The sequence below is a fragment of the Pinus tabuliformis genome, chromosome 7 (assembly GCF_031772625.1).
Source record: "Pinus tabuliformis cultivar Carrire ecotype Pingquan chromosome 7, CPIR1, whole genome shotgun sequence".
Lineage (NCBI taxonomy): Eukaryota > Viridiplantae > Streptophyta > Pinopsida > Pinales > Pinaceae > Pinus > Pinus tabuliformis.
The window spans coordinates 882020355-882035897 of record NC_142293.1 but is presented as its reverse complement, the minus strand read 5'-3'; the positions used below and the strand labels follow the sequence as shown (position 1 = coordinate 882035897).

Below are 15543 nucleotides of genomic sequence, written 5' to 3'. Positions count from 1 at the left end.
TTTTCGCTCTTGCTGACAGCGATGGGCAAGAGTTATGTAGGTGCCCTGTTTGGTGACAATGGCGGCATCTGAAGGCAGTGTTTTCGTACTCTAGAAACTGGGTCCAGATAACGTCCTTGATCTTGAGATTGATGTACTCTGGCAATCCCTTACTTAAATCAAGCTCCACACAAACTCTGGCGTATGTATAGAGACCCTGCCTCTCTCTCTTGTAATCTCCCGTCAGAAAGCTTCCCAAGGCATTGCCTATTTGCCTGTATACTTCTGTACGCCACAGGTGAACTGGGAGATTTGGAAGCCTGATCCATACCGGGGCCTTGGTGATGACTGCTGAAGCTGGGTCAAAATCTGGGAACCATGGAGTTAGGAAGAGGCCAGCTGAACCCATGAACCAAGGGCCTTCGTCTAGGGCGTTGTAGCAATGCTCTAGGTCATCAAACAGCACTATGAAATATCCTTTTGCACAGAAATAAACCTTACAATGATCAGTCCAGTTGTCTTTGATCCAGGCATAAAGATCCTGTGAGCGCGGCCAGAGCCCATTGAATCTGCAGATGATGGCTCTTTCAGCAAATTTCTGGGTTTCGTCTTCAAGATCAGGGTAGGAGATTTCAACTGAGGGGATCTCCTCCACTTTGTCAACCAAAAAAGGCTTGGGTGAAGTCTGTATTGGTGGATCTGTCTTTTCAGTCTGCTTGCCATGGACTGCATCTTTGTACGAAAAAACCTTAGCTGAGGAAGGCTCTCCCCCAGCTCCTCCTCTAAGACGAAGGGAAAGGATAATAGATGCGTCTTTCTCAATGCCATAAAAAGAAATAGGAAAGAGATCCTCAAGATGTTTACCTTCGTAGAGAAGCCGTTGGGCTGCAGAGGGGATCCCCAATTTGATGTCCAATGCATGCTTGAGATTCCGCACTAGATCCGTCTGGCAAACCCATTGAAGCATAGTTTTGCCTGAAAGGAGCCTGATTTGAATCTGGAAAGCTGCGGATGATTCTGAAAGCCTTTTCCCCCAACCGATCTGAGGAGAGGGAAGGCAAATGCCTTGATAGATTTTCGAATCCGGCCTTTGTCTAGTGGGCAGGGGCGGCATGCATCTGATTGGTGTCGTCCCTTCCTTTCTGGAAGCCCTGGTCCGAGGATAGTCAAAGGGAGCCGCGCGATTTTCCTTGTCCATTGCTCCAGCAATCGGAAGGGGGCTGCACAGTCGCGCCGTGGAAGCAGGGGGACGGGGCCATGCTTTCCCGGAGCTCTCCGTTGAGAGGATAGCCGACTCTTTTAGATCTACATCACCAGTGATCACGGCATGGAAATCTTTTGTGCCTGCCGTTGAGAGAAGACCCCTTGAACTTTGCCCAGATCCCTCCAAATCCTTCGCGGCCGGAGCAATCTGTGACCCAACGGCGGCATGGGGCCTGGAAGCATCAATGCTGGGGTTCGAGCCAGTGATTGTGGCGTGGTCTTGTTGCTGATCTGCAGCAGAGAGACAGCCCCGGAGTTTATGCGCAGATCTCTCAAACCCTTTCTCACACAGCGCAATCCTAGAGCCGACGGCGGCCGAGGGCAAGGAGACGGTGGAGCTAGGGTTCGCCATCCTATCAAGCGTACCCACATATAATTATATATTAGTAATAAGTAAACATAGATTTGCTAACACAAAATATCTGATTTAAAATTTCTTTATGATATATAATAAACCAAAAATTTCAAAATACCATGTTTTTTTGGGATGTTACTCACACATAACAACCATGTTAAAAATGAAAGGAATAATATTCATGTATAAAAAATCAACATTTCAATACTTTACTCAATATATTATAATTTATTTGTAAATTAGATCTTTATGTGGATATATGTATTTCAAAACCAAAATGCAAATATTAGGTAACTATAAATATAAGCATAATATTATTAAAAACAATAGTGAGGTGAGGAATAAAGCTGCAATAATTAAAAGTAATAAGGATAAAGTCGATTCGCCTAACTGTGATTCTATTAAAGTATTTAATAATAATAGGCCTCATGGTAATAAAGTATTGGATGGGATTGATAGCCTTTTTTGTAAGACTGATATTAAGGGTAAGTCGGTGGGTAAGTCGAGGTCCCTACCTATGGGCAATAAGGTGGTGAATCTATCAAGTTTTTCCTTTCCACCTGCGGTTTTTAATCTCTTAGGGAAAGGTCTTAATTTTGCCTTAGCTCCCCGAAAAATCCCGATTGAGGACATCATTTGCGATGTGGAATATGGCATTAAGAACCTTCCAGATAAGATTAAAGACACGATTAGGCAGGATTGTGCCGTTACCCTGAGGAGGGCTAAGCCTCCCCGTAGCAATATCAGCAAGGCTGAATTTGAGGCTCTGAAGAGCTTGAACGAGAATCGTGAAGTCGTGGTCTTAAAAGCTGATAAAGGTGGTGCTGCCGTGATCATGGATAGGAAAGATTACAAAAATAAGATGCTTGACCACCTGTGTAACAGTGGTAGTTATAAGAAGCTTTCGAAGAATCCCCTCAAAAAGGTTTCCAGAGCGGTCGCTCTTGCGATCAAGTCGTGCAATTCCACGATTCCTCTAGCTCAGAAACTTATTGAGGGTAACCCCATCACTCCTAGGATTTATGGTCTTCCTAAAATCCATAAGGATGGGGTCCCCCTGAGACCAATTGTCAATACCATCGGTGGTCCGACTTACCTCCTGGCCAAGTTCCTCGCTGCAAAGTTGAGACCCTTGGTTGGGAAGATTGAGTCCTTTGTCAAAGACTCGGCTTCGTTTATTGAGGATCTTAAGAAAATTAATCTTGAGCACGAGGACATTCTGGTAAGTTTCGACGTGGTCTCTCTTTATACTTGCATTCCTATCAATGAGGCCATGAAGGTAATTAATAAGCTAACTGACCCTGATACGGCTAAGTTAGTTGAACTTTGCCTTACCTCTACCTTTTTCAGCTTCGAGGGAGAATTCTATGAGCAGACTTGCGGAGTTGCCATGGGCTCCCCTTTGTCCCCTGTCGTGGCTAATCTCTTCATGGAGGAGTTTGAGTCTAAGGCTTTGGCCTCCTCTCGACTCTTACCAAAGCTTTGGAAGAGATTCGTCGATGACACTAGTGTTGTCTGGCCTCATGGACCTGAAGAGCTGGATCGTTTCTTTAGTCACCTCAATAGCCAATCCGCCGCCATTAAATTCACGATGGAAAAAGAAGATAATGGTTGTCTCCTGTTCCTGGATGTTCTCATCTCTAAGAAGGTGGATGGTTCCTTTTCTCATCAGGTATATAGAAAGAAGACGCACACTGAGAAATACTTGCATGCTTCTTCGCATCATTTCCCTGCTCAGAAGATAGGGGTTCTTAGCACGCTTGCCACCCGTGCGGTTAGAATTTCGGATGAGGAGAGCCTGGAATCGGAGAAGGCTCACCTCCTAGAAGTCTTTGAGAAGAATGGTTACAAGAGGCACCTCGGTCAAAAAGCCTTCCTCAGGGCCAAGAAGGAGCCTTCAGCCCGTAGGGTTCCGAGTGATCAGATCTTGGGTGTGAATCTTCCTTACATCCAAGGAACCACGGACAGGATTGCGAGGATTCTGAAGAAGTATAATGTTCCCGCAACTTTCAGACCTCTCAATACTATCCGTGGCTCCCTCAGGTCGGTGAAAGACCCGATTGACCCTAAGGACATGAAGGGCGTTTATGTCATTCCATGTTCCTGTGGGACCCCTTATATTGGTGAGACGGGTCGCTCTATCAATCAGCGGATTAGCGAGCATTCGGCGGATTTAAGACATGGTAGGACCAAGTCTTCGGCCCTGGCTGAGCATGCTGGGAAGACTATGCATCATGTATGTATAGAGGAGGCTCAAGTCATTGCCAAAGTTGCGCAGTTTCACCATCGAAAATTTAGAGAGGCCTTGGAGATTGAAAAAAGGCCAAACAATCTTAATAGGGATGATGGCTGGAAGATTAGCAGTTGCTGGGTCCCAGCCTTATCTTCCTAGCCTCCTCATTCCCCTGTTCTTGTTTGGTCCTAGGGTTTCTATCTTCCCCTTCCTTTATTTTCTTTTGGCAGATTTGTCCGTTTATTTTGGAGTTTTGAGTCTTTAATAAGTTAGGAATCTGTCTCGGGCTTATTAGTGTATTAACCTTAACATGGTTATGATACTATTGGGCAGTTTTTATTAGTTTTCATAAATTTATTAATTAGTTCCTGATAAATTGAGTCCCCCTCCTTTTTTATCCTTATTAAATATTAATGAATATATTTACCTTATGACATAGTTGTATATTTACCTGCTAATTTGTTTGGGATTGGAAATTATTTAGTAGTTATAGAGTATTCAATAAACTTATATTATTTTATATAACTTATTAGTTTAAGGACCAGTACATTTAAATAAGGAATATGATATTTTAAAGAACTAAATAATGAAAATTTAACTTACCAATGGACCATTAAGTAATTATTACATAATTACCTATTGTAACTAAATTATAAAAATAGTAGTGATTTATTACCATTCACTTGTATTTAAATAATAATTGAATAATAATAAATCATTTAATATATATTATATAATTACCAATGAACCATTAAGTAATTATTACATAATTACCTATTGTAACTAAATTATAAAAATAGCCAGGATTTTTTACCATTCACTTATATTTAAATAATAATTGAATAATAATAAATCATTCAATATATATTATATAATGAACATTATAATTAATATATTAATATTATACTATAGAAATAATATTAATAATATATCTATTTTTAAACTAACAAATGAATTCAATTATTTAATATTATATCTATTTTTTTTAAGATAATTAATAATAATAAATCAATTAATATATATTATATAATGAGCATTATAATTAAAATATTAATATTATACTATTTTGTTATTATTCAATTTATTTAAATTATATGTGAATAATAATAAATCATTCAATATAGATTATATAATGACCATTATAATTTAAATTATTAATATTTGAAATAATATTAATAGTATTTTTATGAATTCCTTTATTTACCTATTTTAACTATTTCTAGAAATATTAATTAAACTATTTTAGTAGTTTGACCATGTTCATTAGGTAAAATTAGCCGTTAGCATTATAGCTGTTGGAGTCTCTGCACGCTCTATTTAATCTAGCTAAGCCAGATTGGTTCTTCAACTTGTCCTGACGATGAACCACACTGGTTGGTTCGAAACGTGTCGACAAAAGATTATTATGTGATTTTGCTGAAGACTATCTTAACAATGCTATGGAGCACAGAAGTCTAAATTCCTTAACTATAAATATATTTATTATAAATATATTAGGTATATTTTTAATATTTAATAAAAATATCATTTTTCGTTACATTATAATTATAATTAAATTTGTCAAATTATTTAGATTTTATAAATAAATTTATTAAATAAACTTTTGTAATGAATTACATTATTAAAAAGCTTTTTAAATTTTATAATTAACTTTCGATACTAAAAATTATATAAAATTACTACAATTATATTTCATACATCACAATAAAATGTACCCCTATTTAATAGCCATTTCACTTTTATAATAAATAATAATTATTTAGAAAGCTACTTACTATCTCGTCGAATATGAACACAATTATTTAGTTCATGTAAGCAATTTCAACGGTACTTTGGATCTCATCAGATTACAATACTATAGGCTGGTGGGTCGTCGTGCAGACTGACTACGATGCCCGTTAAAGAATCCGCAATGTGTCTTTTTCCCACTGGAATTTGATTCTTGGTAATCGCTCTGTATGGTAATTTTTTTTTCTAGAGTAGAAGAGTATAAATAGAAGTTTGCATTATAAAATTGTATAAATTAAGATAGTTATAAATTAAATGGTCAGTTAATGTTAATAGTTATTAGTCTATATTAACCATTAAAACACTTGTTTTATAAGACATTTTACATTTTTAAAATTAAAATTATATAATTAACTAAATTAAACATCGTTTATATATATATATATAGATATATACTTATTTTAAAAAATAAGGAACAAGATTTTTACTTTATTATAGAGATTCCATAAATATATTTTTGTTATAATATTGTTTTTAAGTATTATGGTTATCAATATCACATGCTCAAAAAATTATAATTTATTTCAAATCACACTTGTTTATATGTTTTTTTAATTAATTAATTTATTTAAAAGATAGAAAAATACATAATTATTTTGAAAATAAATTTCAATTTTTCATTTGTATTATATATTCTAAAATATTCTTTGAAAATTAAATCCATATAATCCACCTAATAAATATTAATAATTAAACATAAATTCTAAAACTCTATTCCAAAATATACCTACACAACCACACAATCAAATAACAAATTTAATTGGTTTTTGAAACTTACATTAGTCAATTTTGCAAATCTATAGTAGATTCTCATCCTGCAAATCTATAATTAGGAAGTGCAAGTCACAATACCAAAATCAACTTTTGACTTTGGTACTGCCAACTCCTTAACTTGTTAATGATTGGCCACCTATGTCTTCAGTTTCCTATAATTAAGACGTTTCTCAGAGTTTGTATCCAATCACCTTCTCTGTATTCTCTACTGTTCGAGAAAATTAAAAGCATATCCAGCGACGGGAAGGTAAGCATTAACAGTAGTAAAAGTATAAATGTTTTTTGAAGGAGAAGACTACAATTCTGGGAAAATTGCTCTAACAGAAGAGACTTCTTGCGGAATTGTTTTGCAGATGGAGAACAATACTTCGAGAACATTGAATTCTGCTTGCGCGGGTTGCAAGACCCAAAGAAAGAAATGCTCAGAAAAATGCGTTCTCGCGCCATTTTTCCCACAGGACGATCTCCAAAAGTTCTTGTTAGTCAAGAGAACATTCGGAAGTGCACATGTCATCAAATTACTGCAGGTTTATTAGCTTCCGATTTAGTATTTTACATACCTAATCCATGTGAGAGGAATTAAAAGAAATTGTAAAATAATTTATGAATCTTTATTATTATTAGATTTACCAATGACATCAGAGCATGGGATGGTATGATGTTTTGGTGATCCGTTACAGGGTCTTCCGGCGGAGCATAGAAGTGATGCAGTAAGAAGCATGGTGTACGAAGCGAAGCAGAGACTTCGAGATCCTGTGAATGGTTCTTTAGGAGTAATCAATGATTTGGAGAAAAAAAATACGGAGCTGCAGTCCAAACTGGATTCTACAGAAGCACAGCTGTCTAACATTAATGTGCAACATGCTAATCTTCTAACTCTAATTACAAGAGGTGATGAAGTTTGGGGCCCTCTTTGTTACCAGCAAGAGAATATCGAGGACATGGATGTTGATGAGCTGTGGGAGTCACTGTGGACATAAACAGCAACATGTGAACGGCAGTGAACTTGTGATGCTTTTCCCTCTTCCTGTTTTGGTGTAAGCGAATATGTTCTGCAATATGTATGCAAAAATAAATATTTGCTGTTAGAATGCAAAAATATGTTTATTTTTCCACGGGTGAGGGTTATATGTAACATTATATAAATATTGAGATACGTAATCAGGGTATGTCGTCTGAGTTTCAACCAATACCTTTTTCTCCCCTTCTCATCCTGAGCTGAGTTTCAGCTTAGTTGTGTCTGCCTTTTAGTCTCGTTAAACTGTTGTTTGCCTTCTTCCATATTATCAAGCCTTCTTCCATATTATCAAGATTTATGTGTAGCTTGGGGCGGGTATTATCAACAAATTATGTGTCATCTTGATTTCTCTATTTTGTAGATTATCCATTGCGGCTCAAGTTGATTATGATGTTGGTATCACGTAACTCTTACAGTGACGTTATTGAAACTGGAAAAGTGTGATAGATCCAAAATTAAATAGTTAAAAAAATATGCTTCCTCTAAGAGTATAAAAGATATGCTTCCTCTTAAGAGAATAGAATATAAAAGAATCTAAGAATAAGTCTCTAATGCAATATTATAATCTCAATTTCCCACCTAATCTAAATTAGAATAAGTCTCTAATGTAATATTATAATCTCAATTTGGCACATAATCTAAATTAGATTTTGTCAATTGACATCTTTGTGGGATTAATATGAAAAGAGAAAACTTAACATCTTTCTTGGCATTTTTTTGGGTTGGGGTTGATAGGAAAAGAGAGTCAAAATGGCAAATGTTTTTCAAATTTTTTATATTATTTATACATAAAGAATATGTGTTTAATATGTATAAATGAAGCGTGTAATTTGTTGTTATTGGTTGAAGGTTAAATCTATGTAATTTTATTTTTAAAAGTTGTTTTTCCGATGCAAATATATGGTTAGAATTTGGTTGTGCGAAGAGGAAATCGAAACGTAATTGGCCAAAATCACTCAAGAATTGGTAGTTCGAGGAAAAAATGTATATAAAAAAAATCAAATATGGTGTATTGATTGGGTGTAGATCACAAGAATAAGATGAAGTGAAATTACAGTAACTAATATGACGACGTACAACTCGTTCAACTGATAAACAATGTTTATGCTAAATCGTGTAATCCATATTGAGAAGTGAAAAGAATATCAAGAATAAGTGTAATGTCAAGTTACAAAGTCGAAAGTCCAATGTGTGTAAATTGTTTTTAACATGATTGCTTGTTAAGATAAATAATAAAAGTATACTTTTTCCTTAATCTAAAGTTAAATTATGTATACAAATTTAAAATAATTATCCCTCACTCGACATTTCAATATTGAAAAACTCTAACTACATATTTTTATAAACTCAAGTGTCTTAAAGTAATTTTAGGTGGAATGATAAAATCTCATTAATTTAATATAGTAACTATTAATATATTATTTATGTAATTTTTTTTGGGTGTATTTATTTTATAAGTACATATATTTTGTTTGATTTTTTCATTACATTTGAATCTTGATTTAAGTTATTTGAAAATCACAAATCATATATGGGTCACTTATAATTTAATAATAATTTTATTATTGAATTGTCTATTTTTAACATTGAGAATAATAATTCTATTATAGGATTTTCTATTCTTTTTACATCCTTATCCTTGGTCTATCATTCTAAATATTCACCAAAGAAGTCACTCAAATGGGATTCACAACTTCTTATTGGTAGAATAAAGCAAACAAGGCAAACTGTGAATCATGAAACAAATATGTTTGTTTATAATATGGTTTGTTTCTAATCAAGATATTATTAGAAAAATTCTATTATAAAAGTGAGCTATCTACAAGATTATGACAGGAAAATGTTATATTTTTTATAAGAATTATTTATTTTTAGCATTCCATATTTCAATCTATGTATTTGTCAATATTTCATCTCATAAGAAATAATTAACATATAAATGAAAACTTTAAACATCTAAAATAATAACTTGATTATTGGATTGTCCATTTTCAGCATTGAGAATAATAACCCTGTTATTGGATTGTGCATTCTTTCTACATCTTTATCATTGGTCTATCACTCTAAATATTCACAAAAGAAATCACTCAAATGAGATTCACAACTTCTTCTTTGTAGAAGAAGGCAAACCATGAAGCATGAAACTAATATGTTTGTTTATAACATGGTTTTTTTTAATCAAGATATTGTTATTAGAAAAAGTCTCTTATAAAAGTGAGCTATCTACAAGATTATGATGGAAAAAAATTATATTTTTTATAACAGTTATTTATTTTTAGCATTCTATATTTCAATCTATCTATGTGTAAATATTTCATATCACAAGAATTAATTAACATATAAATGAAAACTTTAAACATTGAAGATATTAAATTTATTATTGGATTGTTAATTTTCAACATTGAGAATAATAAATCTATTATTGTAGTGTCCATTATTTCTACATCCTTATTCTTGGTCTATCATTCTAAATATTCACAAAAGAAATCACTCAAATGGGATTCAAAACTTCTTCTTCCTCTTCATAAAAGAAGGAAAAACATGAATCATGAAACTAATATGTTAGTTTATGTCATGGTTGGTTTGTAATCAAGTTATTGATATTAGAAAAAAAATATTATAAAAGTGAACTATGTACAAAATTATTATGGGAAAAAGTTATATTTTTTATAATAGTTAATTATTTTTAGAATTCCATATTTCAATCTATCTATTTGTCAATCTTTCACCTCACAAGAATTAATTAACATATAAATGAAAACTTTAAACATTGAAAATAATAACTTTATTATTGGATTGTTCATTTTCAGCACTGAGAATAATAACTCTATTATTGGATTATGCATTCTTTCTACATCCTTATCATTGGTCTATCATTCTAAATATTCACAAAAGAAGTCACTCAAATGGGATTAACACTTCTTCTTAGTAGAAGAAGAAAAACGATGAATCATGAAACAAAAACGATGAATCATGAAACTAATATGTTTGTTTATAACATGCTTTGTTTGTAATCAAGATATTGTTATTATAGTTATCTACAAGATTATTATGGGAAAATGTTATAGTTTTTATAACAATTATTTGTTTTTAGAATTCCCTATTTCAATCTATATATGTGTCGATATTTCATCGCACAAGAATTAATTAACATATAAATGAAAACTTTAAACATTGAAAATAATAACTTTATTATTGGATTGTTAGTTTTCAACATTGAGAATAATAACTCTATTATTAGAGTGTCCATTATTTCTACATCCTTATCCATGGCCTATCATTCTAAATATTCACAAAAGGAGTCACTCAAATGGGATTCACAACTTCATGAAAACCATGAATCATGAAACTAACTTGTTTGTTTATAACATGATTTTTTTGTAACCAAGATATTGTTATTAGAAAAAGTCTATTATAAAGGTGAGCTATCTACAAAATGATGATAGGCAAAAGTTATATTTTTTATAATAGTTATTTAGTTTTAGTATTCCATATTTCAATCTATCTATTTGTCAATATTTCATCTGACAAGAATTAATTAACATATAAATGAAAACTTTAAACATTGAAAATCATAACTTTATTATTGGATTGTCTATCTTCAACATTGAGAATAATAACTCTATTACTGGATTGTCCATTCTTTCTACATAATTATCCTTGGGCTATCATTCTAAATATTCACAAAATAATTCACTCAAATTCACAAAAGAAGTCACTCAAATGGCACTCACAACTTCTTCTTCGTAGAAGAAGGCAAACCATGAATCATGAAACTAATATGTTTGTTTATAACATGGTTTGTCTGTAATCAAGATATTGTTATTAGAAAAAATCTATTATAAAAGTGAGATATATACATGATTATGATGAGGAAAAGTTATATTTTTTATAATAGTATTTATTTTTAGCATTCCATATTTCAATCTAACTATTTGTCAATATTTCAACTCACAAGAATTAATTAACATATAAATTCTTATCGGATTTCTTTTTCATTTTGTTGAGAATTGGAAGCTCAAACCTAGGAGCTTTTTCTTCAACATTTTAAATCCCCACCTACAAATTACTACCCACTGCTTTCAGATGTTAAATTGTTAAATATAAATCCTTATCTCTTTAGTTTTCTTGTGTCAAGTAGAAAGGCCAAACACTTAAACGTCAAAATACAAATTAGAAATAGGATTCAAAATGACTTGCCTAAACATCAAAATACAAATTAGAAATAAGATTCAAAATGAATTCCACTACCATAGCCACCTCCTCAAAGAAAAATGGGCAATCAAATACATGTCCTCTACACAAGTGCACATGGTAACAACTTCACTTCTAATCTCTTTGGATCCCCCTTGGATGAGTAAGACCATATTTCTAAGCCATTTATCTTTAAACTTTTATTGAAATAAAATACTTTTATCCAAATTTAAAGAAAAACATTATATTTACATCTAAGAAGACTTCAAATCTTTCAAATTAAAATATCCATTTTTATTTTTTTCAATTATATGCAAACTATAATTTGAATATATTATACCTTTTAAAAAATGTACCACTTAAATATAAGATATTAACTTCGAAATAGGTAGTAAAAGAAAATATACACTTTTTGAATTATAAAAAATCAGAAAAGCAAATGTCAAGGTTATAATAGTGTTTTACTTTACTATTTTTTTTTACATAGGTGGAAAAACCTACGACACTGAGTTGTCAAACCAACAATGACGACAACTATCTCTCACTACTATCCATGATGTCGGTTGACGCATCACTGTTATAAAGGAAAACCATGCCACCTGGAATAACCCGCTAGTGGTCAGTAAGGGAGCAGGCTTTCACTCCTGCCACATACCTCTGGGTCTTAGGCCGTTAACTTATTTCCTTAAGTATGAGGAAGATGAGCTCTTAACCAAGCAGAACCAGTTTTAGGGTCTACTCCAAGGCCTAAAAATATATGAAAATGAAAATAAATTAGAATATATATTTAGTTTTTAATTTAATTTATATTAAATAGGTTTATATTAAATCTATTGATTCTTAAATGGAAATATAACTAAGCGTTTGTCCCCATACATAAAAACAGGAGCATAACGTGAGGACTCTTTTCTCTATTTCACAACCACGTGCACTGTTTAACTACACAGTGCGAGTGCGGAGAACAAAATTGTAGCCCGCAAGCCCACATGACGTACTGGTTAGCCCGCAAGACAACAACCCCCTTTAGTACTGTACTCTCATGATGTAAGCAGGAGCGTTGGTATTGGTTGCGGGAAGTAAATAACTTGGTTGGATATTTGATTCATGTTTTTAAGTAATTAATATCTCACTCCTATTTTTATAATTAAATTATTTAATTTAATTAAAAATTAGAAAAATATAATTATTTAATATTTTGAAGAATATGAAAATATTTTACGAAATTGAAGTAATATTTATTTAAAAATTTAGAAATTTTATTTCAAAATAAATATATCTATCGATATAAATTGTGATATTTTTTCCTTAACTAATATAGCACTAAAGAATATATGTATGGTTTTTCTTTAACAACTGTGAGGAATATATATATAGTGAAAAATGGGGGTGGACTCTACTTCCTACTCCCAACCACCTCAATTGACATTTAAAAATTAGGATATATTTTAAAGAAAAAATAATTAAAGATAATGAAATTATTATTTAAAAAACAAAGTTACACCTTTTAAATTTATATTATGCAATTTATTTGTTACAAAATCTGATATAGCCATATTTTTTTTATAGACTATTAGTTACACTTTGAAAAATGGAGTCATAGAAAAGGATTTGAAAAAAATGACCATTATGTTATTATTGTAATGCAAATAATCAATTATCATACTAAAGAAAAAATTGAAGTAATAGAGGCAACGAATTTGTGGACCAACATTTTTAATATCATATTTTCTTTTTTAAATGCATATGCACTATAAAATTTATGTACATTTTTGGAATGTGCCTTGGAGAGTAAAAGTTGATGATGGTATTTCATGACTTAATGTAAACATGGAAAAACATCAATATGTAAATTTGTAGGGATGATTTGAGGTTCTTTGACAATGAATTTGAATATGTTGCAAAAAGAAGAAACATATAAATTAGCTTGTTGAATATATAATCTTTATTTATAGAAATTGTATATGATTATATGAAGTTTGAGTTTTATATTTTTCCTAACAATGGTATGTTATTTTTTATGTAAAACATAATGTATTGTTTCCATTTGAGTTTTCCAAATATTTGTATATTATCTTTCGCTCAAAACATAATGTATGGTTTACATTAGCGTGTTTAATACTTAAATAGTGAATTTTTCTGAAAAGAAACTGTAGATTGTAGAGAACATTGCTTTCTTAAAAAAATTATAGAGATGTAGAGTATGTGTTTTTGTGTACAAATAATTTTTCAAAACTTATAATGTTAATTAATTTTTTTCTAAAAATATTAACTTCATTACATCCTTGAAATTACAAGGCCTTTTATTAGTAGTAGGTAAAAGGGCCTTAACATTATCAAACATTTTTTTAGATTGTAGATCTTAATTTGTACTAGCATAGCATATAACTTACTTTAAAAATATTTAGACTAAAAGAAAAGAAAATTATAAAAGAAATATAAAAATATATGTAATTCTAAAATTATGCTATAGGTCTATGTAAAAACATATTAAAAATAGTAAACAACATTAGCTTTTTAAAAATTGTATATTGGGAATCTAGATAGTTGAATTCATATGTTTATGTAGTTTCATAGATGAGAGACTTGTGTACCCTATAGAAATTCACATAAAAAATAACAATACTTAGAGACATTTAACAAATCGATGTTTTAATGTGTCGCATAAATCATTAGGTTTTTCATTTTAAACCTAAATATGAGTCAACCAACTCAACAAATACATATGTTAGATTTCTCATTCTTGCCTAAAAAAATGTAAATGAAAAGAATAAATGGACACTCTGCAATGCATCATGCTCTAGAGCATGTGCTTGATCCTAGAGTACACATGCAGACATGTGCCTAGGTTTTCACAAGGTACATCTAACAAGATTGTTCCAAAGGAAGCTCATATGCATCTATGGCCATCAATGACATCTTTGTTTACCATAAAGGACCTTTCAAGTGTATATATGGTCTACTAACGAGAATAATAAAAAATATGAGTTTTTGAGCATTTAGTATGAGCCATTGGAATTCGGATATGGGAAAGAGAAAAAAAAACCAAGACTTAGGCATTAAAGGAAGGTTATGGGATTCTAGGGCCAATAATGACACTTTAAAAGGCTACAAATAACATTTTGACGACATCATTTACCTGTAACTAGGTATATAGGTACCAATCATATTTTTTAGTACTATGAGTTTCGAGGCCCTGTACATGGCTAGAGGGGCTTGAAAAATAGAGCCTAAAGGAAGCTTATAACAATCTATAGCTAATAAGGATGACTTAAACATCCACACATTACCTCTTGAGAGTATAATTATCCTATTATTGTGGATATCGATGCCATTAGGTTTTTTGGGGAAAATATGTGTGCCCTAAGGCTCGAAAAGTGACATATGTTGGTTGTACTCTTAAAGAACTTCCTCATAAAGTTCAAGGTATTATGCAACACTTTCCCTTCAAGTATCTAGATACCAAGTCATTTGTTCCCTTTAATAATTTTCTCACAAAGCACCAACCATTAGACACTTTTAAACTTCAATTATTTGTGGCTAATTTAGGGGAACATAGATGTGCCAACCAAGTTAATTATTAATTTAGGGTTGTCCTTTGATGTAAGACTAATGGTGTGTGAGGATTAAGGTTTCTGCCTTGATGTGTGCCCCTCAATTAAACATCACGATTGACCAAATATGTGGTCCAACCCTCACCACATCATTCAACTATAAAGCGAAGGTCCCAACCTTTCCAACTAAGCCCCAATTGGAGTGTTATTGAGTAGTTTATGGGATGTCGGCCCTCACCCTTCTAGAGATAATTCAATTTCATTCCATATATCTTTGAGCCCTTCCGAAAACAAATAACCTATAACTACATGTAGTAAAATTACATTAGTATGATATATATATATATATATATATATATATATATATATAACTCTTCAGTATCAATTA

At 31.8% G+C, this 15543-nt stretch overlaps 1 pseudogene; it reads left to right on the top strand.

Annotated features, from left to right (window-relative positions):
• The first annotated feature begins 6516 nt into the window (after nt 1-6516).
• On the top strand, nt 6517-7372 carry LOC149250430 (LOB domain-containing protein 1 pseudogene; annotated as a pseudogene).
• Nucleotides 7373-15543: the final 8171 nt, after the last annotated feature.